Source organism: Penaeus vannamei, chromosome 33 (assembly GCF_042767895.1).
Source record: "Penaeus vannamei isolate JL-2024 chromosome 33, ASM4276789v1, whole genome shotgun sequence".
Classification (NCBI taxonomy): domain Eukaryota; kingdom Metazoa; phylum Arthropoda; class Malacostraca; order Decapoda; family Penaeidae; genus Penaeus; species Penaeus vannamei.
The window spans coordinates 5,631,919-5,641,918 of NC_091581.1; the positions used below are offsets into that span (position 1 = coordinate 5,631,919).

At 52.8% G+C, this 10,000-nt stretch overlaps 1 protein-coding gene across 20 annotated transcripts in view; it reads left to right on the forward strand.

Annotated features, from left to right (window-relative positions):
• Positions 1-10,000, forward strand: part of da (transcription factor daughterless) — a 564,194-nt gene that overhangs the window by 379,139 nt on the left and 175,055 nt on the right. The window lies entirely within an intron of this gene.

Sequence of the window (10,000 nt, forward strand, 5' to 3'; positions counted from 1 at the left end):
CGCTTCTTGTGTAAGTGCAGTGTTCGTTGTCACCGTTAGTGGAGCGTAAGGCGTCAGTACCCACTCCCCTCCACCTCCCCCCTCTGCCCCTCCACCTCCTCCCCCTCCCCTTCCCTCTCCACCTCCCCCTCCTCCCTCTCCCTTCCCCCTTCCCCTCCTTCTCCTCCACCTCTTCCCCTCCCCCTCCCTGCCCCCTTCCCCTCCTTCTGCTCCACCTCCCCTCCCCCCCTTCCCTTGCTCCCCCTCCACCTTGTTCCAATCCTGTGGTCATTATCGGGTCGCCTCCAAGATTATGTTGTTTATCAGTCGATAGTGGCGATAAAGTGGTGGCTAACGCGTGCCCGCACTCCGATAATGTCGCCTCTTTCTTCGCCTCATACCGGCCTGGGAATCGTCGTACCTGTCTTTAGGGATGGCCTTTTGACTGTGAGTACGGCCTTTTTTCCTTCGGGTAGAGGGGCCATGGCTGTGGGTACGGCCTTTTTTCCTTCGGGTAGAAGGGGCCATGGCTGTGAGTACGGCCTTTTTTCCTTCGGTTAGAGGGGCCATGGTTGTTAGTATGGCCTTTTTTCCTTCGGTTAGAGGGGCCATGGTTGTGGGTATGGCCTTTTTTCTTACGGTTACAGGGGCCATGGTTGTGAGTATGGCCTTTTTCATATGGTTAGAGGGGCCATGGTTGTTAGTATGGCCTTTTTTTCATATGGTTAGAGGGGCCATGGTTGTAAGTATGGTCTTTTTCCTGTGGTTAGAGGGGCCATGACTGAGTATGGCCTTTTCCTCCACTGGGGATCCCTTGGGCTATAGTGGCCATGGCTGTTAGCATGGCCATTTCCTATGGAGGTCCCGAGAGTAAACGGCCAAGACTGTGCCTGGTCTTATCCATGTTAAAAGGTCCATAGAATAAGAGTGGGCCTTGAGCATGGCTTTTTCTTGTCATGCAGGTATTAGGATTCAGCTGACGATGGCTGTGTCCTGGAGGTCCTAGAATGAGAGCTGCTTGACAGTATGGCCAGTCGTCAGGTCTTCAGAGTTAGAGTGGCCATTTCCTCTCGCGACAGCCCCTAGAGTAAAAGTAACAGCGTCCGAGAGAATGATAGCAGAACGGCTAGCAGGCTTGGGTACGTAGTCTACACATTGTCATGAGAGCAGGCGAGTTCCTGCTCTCCTGAACACTTATGAGTCGGTGAACAGTTAGGAGAGTAAGAAAGTGGCGCATTAAAGGGGCTCCTACTCTCGTTTCAACTTGCTTTTAATTATCTCGAGCCACTGCGCATGCGGATAAGCGCTCTGGTCCTTAACGTGAACAAGACTCAGATCTTAGGTAATGCCTTGCCATGGTTAGAAATGAAGAGAGGGAGGGAGGGAGAGAGGGAGGGAGAGAGAGAGAGAGAGAGAGAGAGAGAGAGAGAGAGAGAGAGAGAGAGAGAGAGAGAGAGAGAGAGAGAGAGGGGGGGGGGAGGGTGGAGGGAGGGGGGAGACAGAGAGAGGGAGGGATGGAGGAAGGAAGGGAGGGGGAAGTGTCGATGCAAGGAGCGAGAAAAGTGAAATTATATCCTGGTGTAACCAAGGCCCGTAAACGTTTACGGACCCTGAGTGTAACCAAACTGAGATGGGTTACTGAGAGTGAATAACCCTGCCCCCCCCCTTCCGAAGGGCCTATTAGGGAGTTGTTTTCCAGTCTTTTGTATGTATATATATAATGTTGGTGATGATTTCTGTGTCCATTTTGTTGTTGTTGGTTTCGTTACCCGAAAACATTTCTTGGTTCATGTGATTGTAGATACCGTCTTGGGTTGCTGCTGTCTCCCGCTGGTAGTATGTATCCCCTTGATTTCTTCCTCTTCTTTTCTTCGTTTTTCTTCCCTCCGCTCCTTCCTCTCTCCTTCCGTTACGTCCTCTTCCTCCTCATTCTCCTCCTCCTGGTCATCGTCTCCTCCTTCAGCTACTTCACTTATTGTCCTTCCCCCCTCCCATTTCCCCAGAATGGCGGAGTCTAATGGCAACCGATTAAGTTTCCAACGGTCGTTCGGGTTTCACGGCTCCGCCACTTCCTCGGCCAAGGACGGGGCTCAACTCCTGCAACTTCTCTTGGGCGCTGCCTCGTAACGCAGGATTTTTTTTTCCTTATTCACGCATTTTTTCATGTTTCGCCGAAGTCTGGTAGTCGTTGGTTGCCGGAGATTGGGAGGAAGGGGAGGCGTCGTCCCGCCGGTGTGGAGCCTTCCTCCTGGCGCTGCGGGAGGCTGGGGTGGATCCGCGCTGCGCTGCGCCTTGCTTAGCGACGGATGAAAAGAGGTAACCTAGTCCTGATTGCAGAGGAGGCCGTGGTAGCGAGCTCTGAATGCGGTGGTTGGATGTGCTGACCTGCAGCACGGGGCACCAGCGCGGGAGCCCCGGGAGCGCCAGCAGGGGCAAGGGACTCTCGGTAGCGCAGTGTGGCGGTTTAAACCTCGCCTCCCCGGTCCGTCCCTTTGTACACAACAATACGGTCGCTGCGTCCGAGACCGCACAAACTCTGGCGAGGGTGACTGCTCGCCCGGGGTACCTCGCCGTCGTCCCCTCCTCTTCCTTTCTCCGTCATCTCGCCTCTCCTCTCTCTCCTTTTTCTCGTCCTCTGCGCCTCTCCCTTGCTCCTCCTTTCCTTCTCTTTTCCTCCTCTCTTCCCCTCTTCTCGCTCTTTCTCTCTCCTTTTCTCCCTCCCTCCCCGCTTTCTCTCTTTCTCCCTCGGTCTTTCCCTCTTTCACTTCCCGCTCCCAGGCCCCCACCCATCTCTCTCTCTCTCTCTCTCTCTCTCTCTCTCTCTCTCTCTCTCTGTCTCTCTCTCTCTCTCTCTCTCTCTCTCTCTCTCTCTCTCTCTCTCTCATATATATATATATATATATATATATATATATATATATATATATATATATATATATATATATATATATATATATATATATATATATACATACATGTGTGTGTGTGTGTGTGTGTGTGTGTGTGTGTGTGTGTGTGTGTGTGTGTGTGTGTGTGTGTGTGTGTGTGTGTGTGTGTGTGTGTGTGTGTGTTTCTATCTCTCCGATCTCTCGATCTCTATTTCTCTTTTTACTTCTATTTCTTTCCCCCTCTCTCCCTCTCCCTCCAATCATCCATCGCTCCATCTATCCATCCATCCACCCATCCACCCTTCCCCCCCACCCCCCCCCCCCTCCCTTCCTCTCTCCCTCCCTCTCTCCATCCATTCCTCCTTTCCTTTCCCTTTCCCTCTCCCTCTCCTCCCCCCCCTTTCCTCCGACCCACTTGCCCCTCTAACCCTAACATTTAAAATCGCCGAGAGAAGTTGCTTGTGAACGGCCGGAGTCTCCCCGTCGCCGTCATCCTGCCTCCGACGTCGGTGTTTTCGGTCCCATGGCGTTTGGTTCGGTCCTTTTATTTTCTCTTTTTTTTTCTTCTTCGTCATCTGTTTCTTCTTCGTCTTTGTCAGCATCTTCTTCGTCTTCTTCTTCGTCATCATCTTTTTCGTCTCCGCCATCTTCCTCTTCTTACTTCTTCGTCATCTTCTTCGTCATCATCTTCTTCTTCTTCGCCATCTTCCTCTTCTTCTTCTTCCTTCTAAACGTGCCCCAATGCCCCCCATACCCATTTTCTAAAAAATATATATTGTTAGAATTATTAATCGAATTAACCACGGGCGCCATTTAGCAGCAGCATCGTCCGTAGTAGAAAAGACGCGAACTCACCCGTTAGGAATTCAGTCCCAACTTCCACACGACCAAGGCAGGACTTCGAAGCGCCGTCGTGGAAGCGCTGATTTACGCATTCACCTCTCGAGCTCTCTTTTAAGCCCGTGTTAAAGCTCTTCGGGGGGGGGGTGGAAGGTTTTTTTTTTTTTTTTTTTTTTTTTTTTGACGCGGAGGCGAGCTCGAACTTGCTCGAACTGCTGCTCTCTGTGTGTCATGTGCTGACGTCACGGTTCTTTCATGTCTTATTTGTGTGTGTGTGTGTGAGTGTGTGTGTGTGTGTGTGTGTGTGTGTGTGTGTGTGTGTGTGTGTGTGTGTGTGTGTGTGTGTGTGTGTGTGTGTGTGTTTGTCCGTGTGTATGTGGGTGTGTGTGTGTGTGTGTGTGTGTGTGTGTGCGTGTGTATGTATGTGTGTGTGTGTGTGTGATCGTGTGTATGTGTGTGTGTGTGTTTAAGAGAGAGAGAGAAAGAAAGAAAGGGAGGGAGAGAGATAGAAAAGAAAGAGGGAGAAAAGGGGAGTAGCTATATAACTTACCTCGTGTATGGTCGGTAGCGGTAAACGTGACGTCACTCCCCCCTCCTCCCCCTGTACTTTCCTCTCCTGTTCTTTCCTAGCATTTTGCTACCTCCCTTTCTCCTCCATCAACAGCTAAATCATCTCTTTTTTGTACCTTCCTCCTCCACCATCATCTCCATATCCTCCTTTTCCTCCCCTTCCCAAATCTCCTCCTCCTCCTCCTCCTCTTCCTTCTCTTCCTCCGTTCCTCTTACACCATCACCACCACCGTCATCATCTCCTTCTCCCCCCCCCCCTCCTCCTCCTCTTCCTTTCCTCTCACACCACCACCACCATCTCCTTTTCCCCCTCCTCCTCCTCCTCCTCCTATACCTCTACAACTACCCCATCTCCCCCCCCTCCTGCCTCCCCGTCCGCTCCCCGCCCCCTCCCCCCTCAAATCTCCCGCCAGCAGTTTTTGCTCTCATTTTCAACGTTAGACCCTTTAGGTTTTTCTGAGCCCGCCCTTCTTTCTCCTCCGTGATGTAGGAGTCGGACAGAACGCCCTCGGATTACTCTTTTTTTTTCTTCTTCTTCTTCTTCTGTTTCTTCTTCTTCGTCTTGTTTCCCGTCGCGAGCGAGGAACGGCGAGAGAACACGAGTTACCTGTCTCTCTTGCGGAGGGAGGAGAGGAGGGGGGGGGCTGTGGGGAGGAGGGGGAGAGGGGGGGAGTCGCGAGAAGAACGGAAGTCTTTGGGGAATGACGCTTCGGATGGTTCAGTGTTTTAACTTGTTCCCGGAGGAATGTATAGACTTCGGAGGCGGAGGTGGAGAGATGTCTGCGGTGTGGAGCGCATGGCAGATTTTCAGGCGACGCAAGGACACGCCAGCGCTGTTTCAGGCGACGCTAGGACACGCCAGCGCTGTTTCAGGCGACGCAAGGACACGCCAGCGCTGTTTCGGGCGCGGCCAGGATACGCCAGCGCTGCAGTTGTAGGGTGACTTGATAGTTCGAGTCAAGGACACATAATTGCAGGGCAGATGAGGCATGTCGTGGCCCTCTGTGCTGAGTGAGACGCTGCGACAATTGTGCGTGTGGCTTGTTTCGCGCCCGTGGCCTGGGGGGGGGGGGCGAGTGGAAGGGGTGTTTGATGGGCGGGGAGGAAGGGGCGCGTGATAGGCGGGGGAAGGAAGCAGCGATCGGATGGGGCTTTGGATGGGCTTGGGGGAGGGGGTGCTGATTGGGAGGCGATGAGTGGGGCGAGTGGAGTGGGTGCTAAGGGCTTGATATATTGAGAGGAGGCAGGAATTTTAGGCTGTGGGCACGGGGTAATGGTGGGGGGGGGAGGGGTATAGGAGGGCGTGGAGTATGACTTACGACAGTGGGCGGGGATGTTGCTTGAAGCCCTCTCCCCTCCCCCCCTACGGGCGAGTAGCGAAGTGAGAAGCGTGACCCACATCCGGGGAGTCCTGCGTGCCAGTGGAGCGAGGAGCAACTTGCTCGGTTCCGCCTCACTGCTAACACCACTCTAATGTCTACGGCGGCCACGACTCCCTCCCGCCACGACTACACAGCCTCCACAACAACCTCCCTTCACCCCCTACGATTACCAGCGTCGCCGCCACGGCCCCTCGCGCATTCCCTTTCACCATCTCGTCACCATTACACACTCGCCTCTCGTGCTTCTGCCAAGTAACGTGGCCGGGGTTGCATGCCCACTTTTTTTCTCTCTCTTTCTCTCTCTCTCTTCAGCCCCCACCCCACCCACACGCACTCTTACGCTTGCTTGTGTCAGCGAAGTACCCTCCTCCGTTTGACCCGCGAGGAACCTCAGCATCACGGAGGCTATTGACTAACCCTCTCCTCCCCTCCTCCTCCTCCTCCTCCTCCTCCTTCTCCTCCTCACCCCGACGCACTCGGCCTTTTTCTTTTCCTCCTCTCTGGTCTCCGCCTTCGTCCTCTCTCCATATCTCTCTCGACTCTATATCTACCCTTCTCCCTGTCTGTTTTCCTGTTGCGCGAAGGGGATGGATGGAGAAAGTGAGAAGGAAAACAAGAGAGTGGATAAGCGAGACGCGTCCCTCGAGCTACGCATGTAACACGGGGTATGGGGCAGAGTCCAGTGGGTTACGACAGGCAGATATAAATAGTGGGAGCTTTCTCTCTCTCTCTCTCTCTCTCTCTCTCTCTCTCTCTCTCTCTCTCTCTCTCTCTCTCTCTCTCTCTCTCTCTCTCTCTCTCTCTCTCTCTCTCTCTCTCTCTCTCTCTCACCTTTATTTTGTCGTGGGTTCCTCTCTGTCTGACTCTCATCCCCCTTCCTTTTTTCCGAAATGAATTCCATACATCCGTTCAATCGTTCGGCTTTCCATTAGTTCTCGCCTATCAGTTTCTCGTTTGTCCGCAATGTGCGTCGAACATAAATATATCATTAGGTTTATAATCTCTGCTAATGCCATCGCAGACGTGTCGATGAAGCTATTGCACGCCGGTCTGAAGCCAGGGAATGAAGACTTAACTTGTCTGCGTAATCCTATTTGATGAGGGGGATTAGGATAATGGAATAGAAGGAAGGGAATGTTCGAGGTAGCTTAGACTAATGATTGGGATTCGTGTAAAACCTTCCGATATTGGAATTATTCCTATGGCACGAGAGCACGCCGTGCGACGTGGGAGAATTGACCTGCAACAGTCAGGGATCGGCGGGAGGTGAAGGACGCAAGGCTGCAAGTCCAGGTGGCGGTCGGGCGACGGCTTGATTGACAACGTTGCATCACGACCCTCGACGGGTATTACTTAAACGCTGGGCCGAGAGGGAGGCCGCTTCACGACTGTTGACATAAGCGGCACTTCCGTGTTCCTGCAGGCATGGTTATCTCGGAGGAATTTACTTTTTTGGGGGCTTTGTTTTCGTGTGATGTGTGGTATGCGGTTCCTGTACTATTCCATGACCATTTATGGCATAAGGTCCAATATCTTTCTAGCGGCAAAAGCCTGCTGATGTGAGCGTTTCTTAGGAGTTTGACCTTTCCGATGCCGTACATGAAAATTCCTGAGTCATCTCGAGTGGTCGTTGTTGGTTTCAGGTTTTCAGTGAAATAGAGATCAAAGACAGGGAAAAGGTTACCATAGGCTCATTTTCTCGCACAGGCATAAATCAGAATGGCTTTACGTCCCATGCGCAGAGACGGGAAGGCTGTTGCCGCCATGTCATTCTTGGGCCAAAATCAAGTCGGTTGACAGCCCGGGCAGGGGCAGGCCAGCAGCGGCGCCACAACAAAGTATCCATCGGGTACAGGACGAGGATCTGGACGAGAGTGGAGCAGCACCATAATTTTGGCAAGGTCGTCGGGGCTGGGACGTTAGCGGGTGTGTATAAGGAAGTGGGTGGGGCGGCCTGCATGGTGGCGCTCACTCGGCTCGCCCACAGCACCTCTTTTGCTTGTTTCATCCTCCCACGCCCGCGGTCTGCTTCCCCGGGCGCCCAGGTGGGTCACAGGGGCACGGGGCGAGTCGGAAGTCTCGATAAGTGCAGAGGAAGAAGCACCCAAGTGGCACAAACGTGATTTATGAGCGAGTTCTTCCAGCAGCGTGTGATGCGCGCCGGGTCAAGTACCGCCGCCATATTTGGGGGTCGGGCATCACCCACGACATTCGCAACAAAGAGTTTAGCCTTACATGGAATTTTTGTGGGTTATTAAGGGCTGCCTGGTATTGCTGCATCATAGTGCATAATGACTGCGTATAAGGAAGTGGAGAAGGAAGGAATTCTCTGTTTTAGGATCGGTAGGGAAATTTCCGAGTTGAAACGCAAAAATATTTAAACATTTTCGACTGCAAGTACACTCTCTCTCCACCGTCCCTTTCATTCACACAGGTTTAGCTTCTATATCGAATTTTGTGAGGTCTGGTTCACCCGCGTCAAAAAGAGTAGTGAATGAGCAAACAGGCCAAAACAAGAGTGAATAGATAGATTTACATAACGGTATCTGACTGTGATTTTGGACTTTATTTTTCAAAAGTTGCCCCCTTTTTGTTATAAGCTTTGGGGATGCTCAGTTAGAGGTATTCATGTATTTTTTTCTTGAGGGGAGAGCAACGTGGATGCCTATGAATGAGTCATTGAAACACTTCGTGATCATAAGTGGATTCTCCGAAGGCATTTTGACATTACCTGACCTTATACGGAGCACGGCGTGATCGCAATACACCGGGGAAACTGCTTCCTTACTCGGCGACAATTCCGGATAGTTTAACCCTTTTTTTAAATTCAGTTTTGCATTCCTTCGGCAGTGCGACGTCGCCGATTGTGATTTTTGCGTGTGATTCTGTCTCCGTTTTCCGTTTGTTTGTTGAAGCTGCTAGGCCAGACACCGGGGGATAATGGATGAGGCAGAATGAGAGAATGAACGCCAACGGGTGTGTATATGGCGTATTTGCTGACGGGAGGTTACACTTACTCACTCTGGCGTAGATAAAGCGAGGTATGTAGATGCTGGTCGGGAGGGGGGGGGAAGGGAAGGGTTGGATGTGTTGGGGGAAGCGGGAGGAGACGGAGGGGGAAGAGGGAGGAGACGGAGGGGGAAGGGGGAGGGGACGGAGGGGGTAGGGGAAGGGTGGAGGTACCTGAGACAGGGAGCGACGGAACCGCCGTGCTTTGGACGGGGCTTTTGTCGTAGCGCCGGGTCGTCGTAGGCCGTGAAAGCCTCCCACCACCTCCACCACCACCACCATCATCGTCCTGTTTGTTTGGAATCCATGGACCCGGTTTGTTTATTTGCCGTTCACCATAAACAAGCGTGGGTTGACTGCCGGGGTAACGACCTGGAGCAGCAGTCGTGGCAGTGAGCAGTACGCAGTACTTGTGCGGTTACTCTCGCCGCCCTCACTACCTGGATTTGAACGAGAGAAAGAAGAGAAGAAAAAAATGTGTGTGTGTGTGTGTGTGTGTGTGTGTGTGTGTGTGTGTGTGTGTGTGTGTGTGTGTGTGTGTGTGTGTGTGTGTGTTTGTGTGTGTGTGTGTGTGTATGCATGTACAGTATGTATGTATATGTATGTGTGTATGCGTGCGTCCGTTCGCTCGTGTGTGCTTGTGAGATGCATGCTTGAAGACCATACCACAACGTGACAAGGTTACCCAATATCAAGAATAAACAGATTTTGCCGGGGCATGCGGAGGGGTCCCTGGCTTGACGTGGGAGCAAGGCAGCGGCGTGGGAAGGCTCGTGTTGTGGAAGGATAGTGTGTGAGGTGTGAGGAGGCGACTCTAACCCCGCGACGGCCCGCCAACTCCTCTTTCCTGCGTGAGGGAGCTCGTGCCGCCACGAACGCGATGATACAGACGATAACCTCTGCCGTGGATGAGTGTGGTCCGTTGTGGCTGCTCCCTGTTTCCCTCGGGTCAAGAGGGTGCCATGAGTCGGGACAGGGAAATCGGCTTGGAGAGGAAAGGGAAAAACGTTACGATAAAGGTGAAGAGAGTGAGAGAGAGACAAAATCGAAGTGAGTCTTCAGAGGAAGGAATGCGGAGGGAGGCAGGGAGGGAGGGAGGGAAAGATAGAGAGAGATAGAGACAGACAGTCAGACAGACAGAGAAACAGCGGGGAAAAGAGAGAGAGGGAGAGAGTAGGGGGCAGGGAAGTACAGGATGGGGAGGGAGGGTGGTGGTTAGGGGTGAGGGGAGGGCAGCAGCAGTGGTGTCGGGGTTGGCGAGCGTTTAAGTGTCACCGCTTTGTCGTGGTGGCGGTACGGGTGGTGGGGCTGGGGCGTCGTCGTGCTGTGCCC